We start from the raw sequence: 15,770 nt of genomic DNA, 5'->3' as shown, positions 1-15,770 counted from the left end.
ACATGACTCCCATGCACAGAAGCTAATGCAGGCCGCTCGTGAAAGGAAGACCAAGAAGTTCTGGGTAGATAATGGTCTTCTCTTTGCAAAAAGGAACAGGCTTTATGTGCCAAAGTACGGGGATCTCCGTCGGACACTCCTAAGGGAATGTCATGATACCAGGTGGGCAGGACATCCAGGCCAGAGGAGGACTATGGCATTGCTCGAGCTGAGGTACTATTGGCCAAAGATGATGGAGGATGTGGAATCCTATGTGAGAACCTGCCTCATATGCCAACAGGATAAAGTGGAGCAAAAGAAGGCAGCAGGACTATTGGAGCCACTTCCTATAGCAGAGAAGCCTTGGGCAAGTGTCTCTTTGGACTTCATTTCTGCCTTACCCAAAGTTGATGGGTTAGGTTCCATACTTGTGGTGGTTGACAGGTTCACCAAGTATGCTACCTTCATCGCTGCACCTACCGACTGCACTGCCGAACAAGCCGCAAGGTTATTTGTAAAGCATGTAGTCAAGTATTGGGGTATACCTGCCAACATTGTCAGTGATCGGGACCCAAGGTTCACTGGCAAATTTTGGACGGAGATATTCAAGTTACTTGGGTCGGAGCTATCTTTCTCTACGAGCTTCCATCCTCAGACAGATGGGCAGACGGAACGGGTCAATGCACTCTTAGAGCTATACTTAAGGCACTTCGTCACAGCCAACCAAAGGAATTGGGTGGAGCTCCTAGACATTGCCCAGTTTTGCTATAATCTGCAGAAGAGTGAATCAACTGGGCATAGTCCGTTTGAGTTGGCTATAGGCCAACAACCACTTACCCCACTTACTCTTGCAGGTGGGTATAAGGGTGCAAGCCCGGCAGCCTTCCATGTTGCCAAAGGATGGCAAAAGGAGCTTGACGTTGCCAGATCTTACTTGGAAAAGGCCGCCAAGAAGATGAAGAAATATGCCGATCAAAAGAGGCGTCCATTGGAGTTTCAGGTTGGAGACTTGGTGATGCTCAAGTTCAACCAAAATCAGTTCAAGTCCCTTCGAAGGGTGCACAAGGGGCTGATCAGGAGGTATGAGGGACCATTCCCCATACTTAAGAAGGTCGGGAAGGCATCTTACAGGCTGGAACTTCCAGCACATCTCAAAATCCATCCCGTCTTTCATGTAAGCTGCCTCAAGCCTTATCATGCGGATCCAGAAGATGCAACCAGAGGCCAGAGCAGCAGAGCACCTGTGACAATGACTACCTCCTTTGACAAAGAGGTAGAAAGCATCGAGTCTCATCGGCGGGTTTCCAGAGCAGGACGCGTCTATAAGGAGTACTTAGTGCGATGGAAGGGGCTACCAGACAGTGAAGCAAGCTGGGAGCATGAAGACACCTTATGGCAACATAAGGATCTTATCGCCAAGTACCATAAGGAGACCGCAACGAGGACGTCTGCGGCTTAAGTGGGGGAGAATGTCACAGCCCACATGATTGGATCACAAAACAGCAGCTAAGTGGGCCGGACAGTAGCTACCCGAGAGCACCACAACAGCCCAGACAACAGCTTCCTTAGCAGCTCAAACAGCACACATGTTCCGGGCTGCATTGTACATAGTTGGAGCACCTTCTTTGGCCCAGCCCAAGGAGTTTTCTAGAGATGGCAAAGAGATATTTCCTAGAGATACTTGGAGCCCAAGTAATCTAGAGATTTCCATCACCATTAGATGTGTTACATGTGGATAAATCCTAGCCATCCATTGTATATAGGAACTAGTATAAATAGGGGATCACCCCCTCATTTGTAAAGCATCCAAGCAAGGATTCAAAGCAATAGTGTGAGAGTTGAGTGACTTGGGAAACGTGCCCAAAAGCCTTCTTGTATACAAAGAGTTCTTAGTAATAAAGATCAAAGTTCTCTTTAATTGGTGCACACTTTGAAAGCTTATCTTTCTTGGGTCTTTGCCTATTTAGTAAAGGTTACTTAGGCATTTGGAAAGGTTAAGACTTAGACTTGTACTTAGGAGGAAGCTAAGTCAAGTGCCGCACGGTGCTAAAGTAGGAGCGGAGACTTTACCCCGTGACATCGTGCACCCACTAAGTTTGGGGATGGCTTCTTTTCGTTTGTCGTCTCACGTGCACTTCTTTACTTTGATATTATTGTGAGACGATTAGCACCTGTATATATATCTTTCTTTGGGTTGATCCCCAAATCTTTCGTCTTTTGCTATATGATCGTTAGGCCAATTGAGACGTGCCTTGATGTTTGTGGGTAACATCTCTGGAAACCCTCCGCGAGACATAACTCGTGCTATTGTGTGAAAACAAGAGAATCAAAGGCTAATTGCATAGCTTAATGCAATCGAGTGATCCCGCGTGAGTGGTCATTTTATATGGTCATGTCTTTTATGTGCTTCATTCTCATTATGTTTTGGATATTTTAGGAGCAGTTCTTACATGTTTTACTTCTAAGACGTGGTTTGTTCCAAGTTTGGGGATGGCGCGAGCTTGACATCAACTTGGAACCTCTTTATACATGAGCCTTGGTAGTATCATCCTTTATCTCCTTCGGTTATGGTAATATCTCTCCACTCTTCTCTTTAAATTGATGTGCCTCTTTATCTTTTGGTGAGTGTATGCTTAGAACATTGAGGACAATGTTAGTTTTAAGTTTGGGGATGCGGGATATGACCATAACCAATGCATGACCATGGGTTTCAAAGACAAAAGGGTTCAAATTAGCCAAAATTTGAAAATTTTTGAACATTTTGAGTAGATTTGCATGTGATTATAGTGATAGTTTTAAGAATGTTGATGCATATGTATCGAGTTGATGGGTTTTGTGATTGCTAATGGTCTTTGCATGAAAGTCGAGTCTTTGAGTGTTTGTGTTATACTATGGGAGTAACATCTTAGTGAAGAAGAAACATCTCTAAGAGACCTAGAGTAGTCATTAGTGGAGACTTAACCCATGTGAGAGCTCAAAGCCTAAATTGCCCTTCGAGTGTACTCTTCCGCGCTAACTCCGAGTAGAATGAAGAGCTACTCAACCTCGTACCTATTAAAAGAGCTCATTTGATCTCGTGTGCTCAACTTCCTTAGCCACTAGGAGTGACATTAGGATAGCGAATTAACCTTGTCCTTGTAGTCTATGAAACCCGATGAGAATGCCAACTAGAGGGAGGCGGATACTCCATTACCATCATCATCTTATATCCCGAGAATGAAGACATGAGAAGAAAAGAACGAAGAATGTCAAAAGCAAGTATGAAAGGAAAAAAAAAGTTGATTGCACGAATATAGTATTGTGCGAGTTATGTTTGTTTTATGTGATGTTGTGTTGTGAAAAAAAGAAGTGAAAAAGTGAAAAAAAGAAAGAAAGAAAGACAAAAAGAAAAAAAAATGAATGATGAATAAAGTTGTTTATGTTATGTTTTGAGCATGTTAGCTCTTTTGTGTGAGTGATGTGATTGTATATATGTGTGTTTGTGTGTATGTTCATGAATAAGTATTCGAAGCAAGAAACGAATGTGGAAATGCTTAAGAGGTTCTATCATGAAGAGTTCGACATTCTCGGAATCCACCACCATCATCCATTTCTAGTATCCGTTAACCTTTAGAAGGCATTCTTAGAGGGTAGAATGGGTGAGAAGGGCGAGTGAGCTTCCCCACTCTATTTAGTGTCTACTTCCTTTTCGAAGATCATTCGTTCCAAAATGTTGTCCTCACCCCTTTTTATGTGTTGAGTCCATGTTAGTGATCACACTCACACATAAGAGCGAACCATTCTTGAGTGATTTCATATTTGGAGTGTATGTCCGTGAGGCCGAAGTCGAGGCGAAATGTACTAACTTAGGAATCAAGGTTTTGTGACTTCGGAACATAGATGTTGCTCGTTATGGTATGACACTAGCACTTTAGGGTAAGATCATTAGTGAAGGGGCCTTTAGCTTTTACAACAGCTCATTTACTTGATTCATTATGCATTGACATGCTTAAACCCTTTACTATATGAACCATGTTTATCTATGATTTGGATTTTGGACCCTTGTGTATTTGAAACCACGATGTTTGTGGGTGTCATCTATGGAAACCCTCACGAGACGACACTCGTCCTCTAGGGGTAACCTAGAGGTTTAAAGGCTTGTTGCATACGCTAAATGCAACCGGGATGCCTCCGAAAGTGAGTTAGGCTTTTATTTTGTTTTATATGCTCGAGGACTAGCAATGTTTAAGTTTGGGGATCTTGATGTGACATGAAAATGTCACATTTGGAGAGCCTAACTTAGACTAATTATTCCTTTTCGAGTGTTATCAATAACATTTTATGTGTTTTTCTTGTTTGGGTACCATATTTGGAATAAAGAACTTAATTCGGAATAAAGGGAGCGAATTATCACTATCATTTCATGTACCCAAAACGAGAGAAAAAGACTTCAAACAAATCAAATGAGAAGAGGAGTCAAAGACGAGTCCAACGGTGAAAACGGAAGTCCATTCCGAGTTCGGACGGAGAAGTTGTGAAAGAAAGAAGTCGAGGTTCGGTCTTAAAACAAAGATTCTATGAAGGCACCCCCCTTGATTTCCAAGTGTAGATTAAAGCCTAAGTCTAAAACCCAAGAGCCTAGATATGAAGGAATAAAACCCAAGCCCAAAGAAGATGAAAGAAGGAAGAGATTTTGGAGGCACCCAATGGACTCAAGTTTGAGTCAAAGTCAAGGCTGACTAAGTCTAGGGTTTGAGTCAAATACACTATTCATCTTCTTCCTCATTCATCATCTTCTAGCTTGGACAACAAAGAGGCAAGAGAGAAAAGGAGGCTAGGGTTTTGTTCTTCATCACTAAGGTTTGATAGAGAGAGAACAAGAGAGCAAGAAGAAGGAGGATCCGGCCAAAGCATAGGCCGGCCAGCACACTAGGCCGGCCTAGCTTTGGCCGGCCGAGCAGCAGCTCGGGCTGCACACGAGCTGCTGCTCGGGAGAGCTGCACCGGAGCACGGGAGAGCACGAGACAGTACCCTTCCCGGGACGCGCACAGAAGCTCCGACCGGAACACGGGATGCTCCAGCAGCAACAACACGCACAACAGCTAGGGTCTTCAACAGGCCGGCACGGGATGCACGGCTGCTCACGGCTCGGACGTGCAAGGACAAGCAGCTCACGGCTCGGGACAGTGGTCTTTTGGCCGGGACAACACCTTATGGTCGGATTCAATGGATTTTGACCGGATTTCTTCATATTTTGGCCGGACTTATATGAGTTTTCCGGCAACCTTCTTGGTTCGAAACCTTAGGGCTTTTGCTCCCCATCATCTTGGCTAGCTTCCCATGTAGTTTGATTTGATTTTGGGCAAGAAATTTCTAGAGAGAGAAAGCTAGGGTTAGCTTTAATGGAGGTTGTGTTCTAAATGGAGAAGATGATGGTGGTCGCTATGGGGAACTTAGAAATTGCTAAGGGGAGATCGGCTGCAACTAAAAACTCATATTTTCAGACGATCTTAGCCTCGAACCACATCGAAAAAGGGGGATTCTCTCACCATTTCCTTTCCATTTCTTATTCAATCACCATGTTTAGCTAACTTTAGTTTGTCGATTATATGAGATGAAATGTGATGAATTCGTGACTATGTCTAATATGATTTGATGTTTTGATTATAAATTGATGTTCATTTATTTCGATTATCGTTTTGATCGTATTTTCATGTGTCTTGTCAAGCACTTCGCATAGTTAATAGACGAAACGAAGTATTCGATATCGATCGTAGTATAAGTCATAATTTCATGTATCTTGTCATGCACTTCACATAGTTAGGCGACTAGACGACACTTTCGATGACTTGGGATTAACCGATTTAGACGTTTGTTTGACTAAGTATGATCTCCGGATATACATAGTACTTAGAGACATCTACTTTAGGAGTCGAATATCGATTGTACCTCGACACATCAAATCGGACTACACATAGTCGTAGGTTTATCATTATGGATTCCCCGAATTCGACACCTTACTCTTGAAGCATGATTTGAATGTGATGAATGACTTATTATTTGTTTACATGTGAGTTTAATTGACTTCGTCTAGTTTTATAAACTAGAAGCCTTGACCTTAATCGCCTATTGACACAAAGTCTGATAATGCGTACTTAGTTTGATAATCGATACTTAGTGACGTTTGATCGATTATGCTTAGTTTGACGTATTATGCTTATTAATGTCATATTTGTTCATTTGTAATTCATTAGATAGTGTGTATAAGTTTGATAGTCGATGCTTAGTGACGTTTGATCGATTATGCTTAGTTAGACACATGATGCTTAGGATTGTCAATGTGGGTGAAGTTAATTGCATTTTCATGTGAATAGATTATTAGTAATTGTCACTTTCAATCTTGTGGATCGAAGTATCCCTCTCGATCGATGTTTGCCCGAATCGAGTCTTACCGTCTCCCGACTCTTGTTCCTTCGACTCTTCTCTCGAATCTCTCTCGCCCGTTTACATTGATTGTTTAGTTTAGTTGTACTCGTTTTCTTTTCTTATTACTTATTCAATCTAAAACCCCCCGTTATCTTTGTTTCTTTCCGTCTTAGTCTAAGTTAGCTAGTGATACCAAGATCGGCGAACGAGACTCCTTCGTTATCCGAATTACCTTCCTATCCTTGGATCGATCCCGGCTTTGCCGGATTACTACTTGATACCTCTGCTTGGGTGTGCAACCTTTTCGGGTGCATCACTAACCCACGCGAATCGGTAATATGAGAAATGCCATCGAGTAATGAAGAAGCTACAGATCGAATCACTTAAGAATATTGTGACCATAATGGTTTGACCACAACCTTACGAAGGATTCACTAAATGAGAAGATCAGTTAGACCTTGTATTATGGACCTCAAGATAGTTGTTCACCTTCCTTCATTTATAAGCTTCGATCAGATCATTCATGGAGAGAGTCAAGGTTGACTTTGATCGATTTGTTTCGAGCATCTATTATTTCAGTTTGATTACAGATAAGGCATAGTCTGGTTGAGAGAGAGAGTTATATGATAGAGACACATATGTTTTTATTAACTATAGATGTTGGTGGTGAGATTTAGGGGCATCATGCACATAACCTTATCGATAGAGACTACTTCACTGAATGGTAGTTGGTCACAAACAAATTATAGATGGGTTGGTTTCCAGGTTAGTATATGTGGCACAGATGTCTGTTATGTGTCGGTGTCCAGGATAGTTGTCAGTGCTATTACCAGTGAGAGGGGTTGATTCCATTATTCATTTGTTATCCGATACATCTTTTCATTCAGCTGCACTATATGAGATGGTATTCTCGAGTTATGTATTGACTGTATAATATTGAGTCCGATCGTTCTAGAGAATATTTATGTTTTCATATAGAACTTTTATGGTTTTCATTGACAACAGTTCTATTTAGAGTTTGAGGAAATCTGGTCTAGCAGGCTAATGTATGAGATTGAATTATATTGGTTCAACGAGATACTTCGATATTAGAGGTTATATGGATTGAGATAGTGTTGGGTGTTAGAAGTATCTGGGGTTCTCAAGTTATTGTAGAATGATTCTCGAGGGTTGGTTTATTCATGACTTGTATAGATATTATAGCGGTATTCTATTTTTATTTTTATCGTCTTATAGACAACAGCTATATTTTCCTGAGATTATAGTGTCAACGACAATGTTGACTTGGATATATTATAGATATCTCCATTCTCTATTTTCTTATACTGTGGGCAGCGACATTTTCTTATATTATCGAGAATGGTATTTTCTTTGAGGATGTGGACCAATGACAACTTATACTTATAGATTGATTATAGAGGTCGTTGTTCTTTATTTTCTCGTATCAAGGATTGTTATAGATTATTCTTGGGTCTTGTGGTAAGATGGAAACTCGGCTTAATTGTTCAATTGTTTGATATTTTAGGTTTTGCTTTAGAGTATGAGTTCGATGTGGGAAGAGGAAACATATGTGTCATCTTATTATATGGTTGCACATATTAGTTTTCAACTTCATAATATTTTAGATTCTGCAGAAGAATTCGGGATGAAGGGTTGGATCTAGTTTGTTTATAGAATTTAGTCAGATTGACTTTTGTTAGATGCAATGAGTTGGTAATTTCAGAAATAGTTATAGGTTCTCTTCAGTTCAGAGCTGGTAGATAGAATGAGGCAGAAGAGTAGAAGGGGTTGGTCAGTTGTATTTTTAGCATATGGTCAGAATTTTTAGCATCGTAGTGGCTGCTTCGAAAGGGATCGCGAGATCACTTATTGAGGGTTCATTTCATTGTCTAGCACATTGTCAGATTGTTCAGATTTGAGGGTGGACTTTATTCTCATCAGAATGATACCGTTTGACTTTTTGGTTGGGAGTTTGTGTTTTTCATCATTTATAGATTTGAGTCATAGATCTTCTTGGATCAGATTGGTAGAGTGGATAGGGAAGATATGTTGATCATCGACAAAGACTATTAAGTGTTAGGGAGAACTCTCTTCTTATGTCAGAATGTCACGACATAATAGTTTAGGAGATTCTGATTTCGGTGAAGTACCACTTTGAATAAGGAAATCATTAAAAATTTACAGGTTATAGAAGTCTGAGTGGGCGTCGAAAGAGGTAGTTCTCTTGGTTTGAGTTGTGGCATAATCGGTTGACATTGGCAACTGTTGTTGCATTATCTACTTTCTTCGAATTTCGAGGACGAAATTCCAATTAAGGGGGGGTAGTATTGTAGCGCCCTGATCTCTGAGTCAGAGAATCAGACGAGTTAGTGCGTCGAGCGGATTCAGTGGTTTCTTTGGAGTTTGGTATTGGATACTTATTTTAATTTTTTTTTTTTGTTAAGGATAGATATAATAGAACAACTAAGCGTTCAGGGTAGCATTACAATACATAGACAAAAGAAAATACGGAATACAAGTCCACTCTTTAGATCTTTCCTTTCAAAAAATAATGATTTTTGACTGGTCACACAAAAAGATCGGACATAATTTGAATTATTGTTTAATATTCGGCATATTCATTTGTTATCGAATTAAGAGGGAGATCGTATACTTTCTTTATGGTTGGTTATGGGAGGAAAAAGAAAGAAAAAGGTTAAACAGGGGGTCGTAAAGTATTAATGGGGGATGAATTAGTAAGACATAAATGTGGTGAGATTTGTTTAGGAGGGGTATATAAATTAGACACTGTAGTTAAATTTCATGGCCACTTTATTACCCGAGATGTGGCACCCAATTTTCATTACTTTCCAACTCCACTCCAATTCCTGCTTACACGTGAAGATCAATTATCACCCGTATCCCCACCTTTCTATTCCCTATCCATCCCTTTCCAAACTAATTTACAACATCAAAGAAGCTTGTAAAGACCAGGAATTAGGGTTTCGATGGATACAAACTCTATTCGTCGATTAGTTTGCGCTCGACCGTCAGAATTCAATGAAACTTCTACCAGGTAATTCTATTCGACTTGTTCTACATATCTAGCATTTAAAATTTTGTATTTCGTCCGAATTTGGTGATTTTTTAATAGTTATATCGATAACTGTATAGTTGGGTCTAATTTCTTTTGGGTTCGTTTTGCAAGCAACCGCCTCTATCCACTTAGACACATAGTCAACTGCCACTAGGATGTACAGATTTCCAAATGAATTTGGGAAGGGACCCATGAAATCGATGCCCCACACATCGAAGACCTCAACTACCAAAATAGGATTAAGGGGCATCATGTTCCTATGTGAAATGCTTCCCAACTTTTGGCATCGTTCACATGCCAAACAATATGCATGGGTATCCTTAAATATAGATGGCCAGTAAAAACCACATTGTAGAATTTTGGCAGCCGTCTTTTTACTACTAAAATGCCCTCCACATGCATGATCATGACAAAAGGAAATGATTTTCAATTGTTCCTCATCAGGAATACATCTCCTAATGATCTGGTCGGGACAATACTTAAACAAGTATGGGTCGTCCCAGAAGAACCGTTTTACCTCGGATAAAAATTTATCACGATCTTGCTTGGTCCAGCGTTTGGGTATTTGACTAGTAGCAAGATAGTTCACTATATCAGCAAACCAAGGTAATCGGGAGACACTAAAGAGTTGCTCATCAGGAAAGCTCTCTCTCATGGGTAACTTGTCTTTGACAGACTCGACTACAAGTCTAGACAAGTGGTCTGCTACAAAATTTTCGGAACCCTTTTTGTCAAATTTCTATGTCAAATTCCTGTAGCAGCAGTATCCATCTAATCAGCCTAGGTTTTGCATCCTTTTTAGAGAGATATTTTAATGCAGCATGATCAGAGAATATAATGACCTTAGACCCAACGAGATATGATCTGAACTTCTCTAAGACATACACTACAGCTAACAACTCTTTTTCAGTGGTAGAGTAGTTTAGCTGTGCATCATTCAACGTCTTACTGGCATAGTATATAACGTGAAGAAGTTTATTCTCACGTTGACCTAACACGACTCCAATGGCATAATCAGATGCATCACACATGATCTCAAATGGAGTACTCCAGTTGGGAGGTTGAACAATAGGGGCGAAAGTAAGCATAAGTTTTAAGTTTTTCAAAGGCTTCTAAGCAAGGACCGTCAAAGACAAATTTGTTCTCTTTTGCCAAAAGATTACAAAGAGGTCTAGATATCTTGCTGAAATCTTTGATAAACCGCCGATAAAATCCAGCATGTCCTAAGAACGATCGAATATCTTTGACCGTTTTAGGGACTGGGAGGCTTTTTATCAACTCAACTTTTGCTTTATCTACTTTAATGCCCTTTTCAGAAATGACATGCCTTAAGACTATTCCTGAGCGAACCATAAAGTGACATTTCTCCCAATTAAGAACTAAGTTCTTCTCTTTGCATCGAACCAACACGAGTGTGAGGTGATGCAGACACTGATCGAATGATGAGCCAAAGACTGAAAAATCATCCATAAAGACCTCGAGAAACCTCTCTACCATATCTGAAAATATGCTCATCATACATCTTTGAAAAGTGGCGGGTGCATTACACAACCCAAAAGGCATCCTACGATAAGCATAAGTTCCAAATGGATAGGTAAAAGTGGTTTTCTCTTGGTCTTCAAGGGCTATTGGGATCTGATTATAGCCAGAATAGCTATCTAAGAAACAGTAGTAGCTATGCCCAGCTAGTCTCTCTAACATCTGATCAATGAAAGGAAGAGGAAAATGGTCTTTCCTCGTGATCGTGTTCAATTTCCTGTAGTCAACACAAACACGCCACCCAGTGGTCATCCTGGTGGGTATTAACTCATTTGACTCGTTCTTGACTACAGTAATGCCTAATTTCTTGGGTACAGTTTGAACAGGACTGACCCAAGTACTATCTGAAATAGGGTATATGATACCCGCCTAATAATTTCAGGACTTCAGCTCTAACTACCTCCTTCATGTGAGGGTTAAGTCTACGTTGCATTTCCCTTGACGGTTTAGCATCTTCCTCTAGATAGATATGGTTCATGCAAACAGAAGGACTTATACCCTTTAAATCTGATATTGACCACCCTAAGGCCTCTTTGTGGTTTCTAAGGACATCTAACAGTCTACTCTCCTGTTCTTTTTCTAAATCAGAAGCAATAATGACAGGTAGAGTTTCAGATGGGCCTAAAAACGAATACTTTAAGTTGTCAGGCAAGGGTTTCAATTCTACGGAAGGTGGTTTTTCTGTGGATGTAGACAACTCTAGGATAGAAGGACCACTAGACTCATTAGTAGATGATAGTTGATTTGTCTCTAAAGTTGGCAATCCAATTGGCTTTGACAATATGAGGGGTTCAACTTTCGCTTTCCACTTATCAGTATCCAGTAATGGGGTAGAATCTAGCAAAGCATTTACCTCATTGATACTTCCCTCCTCATCAAAGTCTAAGCCAAAATGACCCAACAGTGTTTCTAAGGGATCCTCGGATAAAGTTTCAGGTAAAGAATCCTGAACGAACATATCTATCAGATTCAACTCACTAAAATCCTCAACATCATCTGGAAAAAGACCAGCTTTATAGATGTTCATCTCTACAGTCATGTTTCCAAAAGACAATTTTAAGAGTCCACTCCTACAATATATGACAGCATCAGATGTAGCTAAGAATGGTCGTCCTAAAATGACGGGAATTTGACTTTGGGTATCACGAACTGGGTCGGTATCCAAGATGATGAAATCTACAAGAAAGATGAATTCACCAACTTTTATCAAAACATCTTCCACTATTCCACGTGGTCGCCTAATAGACCGATCCGCCAACTAGAGAACTACAGAAGTGGATTTTATTTCTCCTAAACCAAACTGTAAGTATACCGAGTAAGGAAGAAGGTTAACACTAGCACCTAGATCTAATAGTGCTCGTTCGATCTCATGTTCCCCTATGGTGCATGGTAATGTAGGACTTCCTGGGTCTTTGTACTTAGATGGAAGGGTTTGTTGGATAATAGAACTCACTTGATTAGTCAAGAAGACTTTCTTATGCACGTTCATCTTACGCTTTCTAGTGCATTTGTCTTTAAGGAACTTAGCGTAAGATGGGATATGTTTAATAGCATCTAATAATGGAATGTTAATACTATCTGTTGGGTTTTACACCCCTCTACTAGTGTTTATAGCGGAAATAAGACATCTAATGTCTACACTAGTATTCCCAGGATCACATGCATAAGCCTATGATAATCATTAATTAAAACTATAAAGATAAATACCTTATTTGCTAGTTTTCCCTCGAACCTTTCCAATTGCTTATGAGAAAATCAAGAGCTTCAAGTGTAGCTCCTCTACTTGGGACACGAGCAATCAATTTGATCTCCCACCTTGTTGTATAGCTAGCACACCAATGGTGGTTGGAAGAAGAACTCCTTTCTTCTTGACTAGATAGATAGTTAATGGGAATTAGCTCACTTTCTCCTCTCTACTTGATGTGGTAGAGTAAGAAAGCTTAGAGAGAAATTCCACTCCTTATTCTCTGCCCTAAGAGTGTTTATATAGAACCCTAATAAGAATCCACCTCCTTTTAGGTTTCCTAAAACACCCTTTAGAATAAGATTTAGGGAAATAGTCGAAAATAGCAACTATTGGTATTTTCTCAATTCCCTAAGGAGGAGGTGTCAAAACACCACGAAAATTGGCAGATAAAATTTTTATTATATCAGCAACCAACCCTCCAAAATTCAGCCCAATCCGAGTCCTAGAAGTACCCGAACCGGTCTAGGCCCAAAAATCCTGTTTTTGGCCTTTTTGTACTATCTTTGCCTAATTCCTTTTTAGGCCTATGAGATATGTTTATGGGACACTCCCATGATTATATCTCACTCCCACTAGTCATATACTAGATCAATTTGTCACTCTTATGTGTAACCCGTTGTAGGATCTGATCGAAGTTAGCCGCGAATTACTTCGTAATTCGACGATCGTAGTTGGTCTCTAGCTACAACTCTACGATCCCTAAATCAATCGGACTTGATGATCTTCCACATCAATTGTCCTATCCGACAAATTGTTCGCATTGTCACCTTGGTCGAAGGACATCTCCTTCAACTCCTTCAGACTCCCACTTGGACTTAGAACAAGTACAATGCTCGATTCCCATGTCACTTAGTATTCCATTTGATACGTCACGTCATTCAGACTTTCTTGATCTCGAGTACAACTGTCAAAACAAATGATTAACTTTTAATCCATTTGAGCACGGCCATGCATTTTCAGTTGTTGCTCGTCAAGTGGCCCGAGGACACTGCATCCTAACATGGTTAGGAGGACATAATCCATTCTTGCGCTCCCACTCAACTTCATGTCTATCCTGTCCTTCGCAGTATCCGTTTTTATAACCTCCTTTTACGGCGCGGCGTTTAACGGAACCAAAGTCAGACATTCCTTAAATAAGAAATGGAAAGAAGATGATGAGAGAGAATGTCGAACTCTTCATGATACTTATTCATGAATACTTATTCATGAACATACACACAAACACACATATATACAATCAAATCACTCACACAAAAGAGCTAACATGCTCAAACATAACATAAACAACTTTATTAATCATTCTTTTTTTTTTCTTCTTTTTGTCTTTCTTTCTTTTCTTTTTCTTTTTTTTTCATTCTTTTTTTTCTTCATTTTTTTGGAGAATACAAAAACTTGGGAGGAAGAGAGAGAAAGTGAGAGTTCTTCATCTTTTTCACCAAATCAAACACTAGGGTGAGGGTGAGAGTTTGATAAGAGAGGAAAGAGAGAGAGGGAGGTGCCGGACAACTTGGCCGGCACCACAAGGTTCGGTCGGAACATGGAAGGAACAACAGCTACAGCAGCTCGCCGGACAGTAACGCACTCAACAGTAGCGACGGCCAGCAGCAGTGAACCGCAACAGCACAACAGTGAACAGCGACAGCACTGCAGCAAACCGCAACAGCAGCAAATCGCGACGCACAGTACAGCAACTATGGCGGCAACAACAGCGTCGGAACAGCTGCTACAGCAGCAAAACGCGACGGCAGCAGCTTGGCTGTGACACGGGACAGCTTAGAATAAAGGGACATGGCCGGATTTGATGATTTTTGGCCGGATTTTGATGATTTTTGGCCGGAAATCTAGCTTTCTTGATCGGATTTTTCATGGTTTTCCGGCAACTTTCTTGAGCTGAAACCCTAGGGCTTTTACTCCCCATGTCTTGATCAATCTTCCCATGTAATTTGATTTGATTTTGGGTGAAAAATCTCTAGAGAGAGAAAGCTTAATGAAGCTTTAATGGTGGATGTTCTTGAGATGGAGAAGATGATGATGGGTGCTATGGGGAAATCTGATTTTTACTCGGGGACACCCAAAGGTCACTATTAAAGGGAAATCTAGAAAATCGCTACGGGGAGATCGACTACACTTAGAGACTCATTTTTCTCGACGAACCTAGCGTCGAGCCACATCGAAAAAGGGGGATTTCTCTTATCATTTCTTTTCATTTATTACTTATTCACCATGTTAGCTAAATCAAGTGCGTCGATTATATGAGATGAAATGTGATGAATTTGTGATTATGTTTAATATGATTTAATGTTTTGATTATGAATTGATGTTCATTTGATTCGATTATCGTTTTGATCGTATTTTCATGTGTCTTGTCAAGCACTTCACATAGTTAGGCGACTAGACGACACTTTCGATGACTCGATATTAACCGATTTAGACGTTTGTTTGACTAGGTATGTCTCCGGATATACGTAGTACTTAGAGACATCTACTTTAGGAGTCGAATATCGATTGTACTTCGACACATTAAATCGGACTACATATAGTCGTAGGTTTATCATTATGGTTTCCCGGACTTTGACACCTCTCTCACTTATTTGTTACCCGGATTGAGTCTTACCGTCTCCCGACTCTTGTTCCTCCGAACTCTTCTCCCGAATCTCTCTCGCCTATTTACATTAGATTATCTAGTCTTTACTTGTTTTCTTCTGTTATTCCTTATTCATCATATCAAAACCCCCATTTGTCTTTGTTCCTTTTCCTTTTAGTCTAAGATAGTGAGTGACTCGTAGACCGTGGGCTAGACACTCCCGATACCCGAACTACCAACCAATCCTTAGATCGATCCCGGCTTTGCCGGATTACTACTTGATACCTCCGCTTGGGTGTGCAACCTTTTCGGGTGCATCAGTAGTCGAATCGAATACACTATTCCTATAGCCCATGAAACTGCGCTATCCCATCGACTCCCGTACTAGTCTTCGTGAGTCATTGTTGTCCATGCAATGACCTGGACTAGGGAATTGATAA

General features: G+C 40.4%; 1 protein-coding gene and 1 long non-coding RNA gene across 2 annotated transcripts in view; one reads left to right on the top strand and one right to left on the bottom strand.

The window, feature by feature from the left end:
* The window catches only part of LOC147567637 (uncharacterized), a 185,084-nt gene that overhangs the window by 79,064 nt on the left and 90,250 nt on the right, over positions 1-15,770 (top strand). The gene's annotated exons all lie outside the window — the stretch shown is intronic.
* The window catches only part of LOC147567636 (uncharacterized), a 94,154-nt gene continuing 92,493 nt past the window's right edge, over positions 14,110-15,770 (bottom strand). The window contains exon 3 of the long non-coding RNA XR_015230811.1: positions 14,110-14,595. This is a non-coding gene — a long non-coding RNA (uncharacterized LOC147567636). The remainder of the gene's footprint in view (positions 14,596-15,770) is intronic.

The sequence above is a fragment of the Eschscholzia californica genome, unplaced genomic scaffold (genome assembly GCF_041429995.1).
Source record: "Eschscholzia californica isolate CP2 unplaced genomic scaffold, dmEscCali1.0.p SCAF_1, whole genome shotgun sequence".
NCBI lineage: Eukaryota > Viridiplantae > Streptophyta > Magnoliopsida > Ranunculales > Papaveraceae > Eschscholzia > Eschscholzia californica.
The sequence above is the reverse complement of the archived record's forward strand: the minus strand, read 5'-3'. Positions and strand labels throughout refer to the sequence as shown.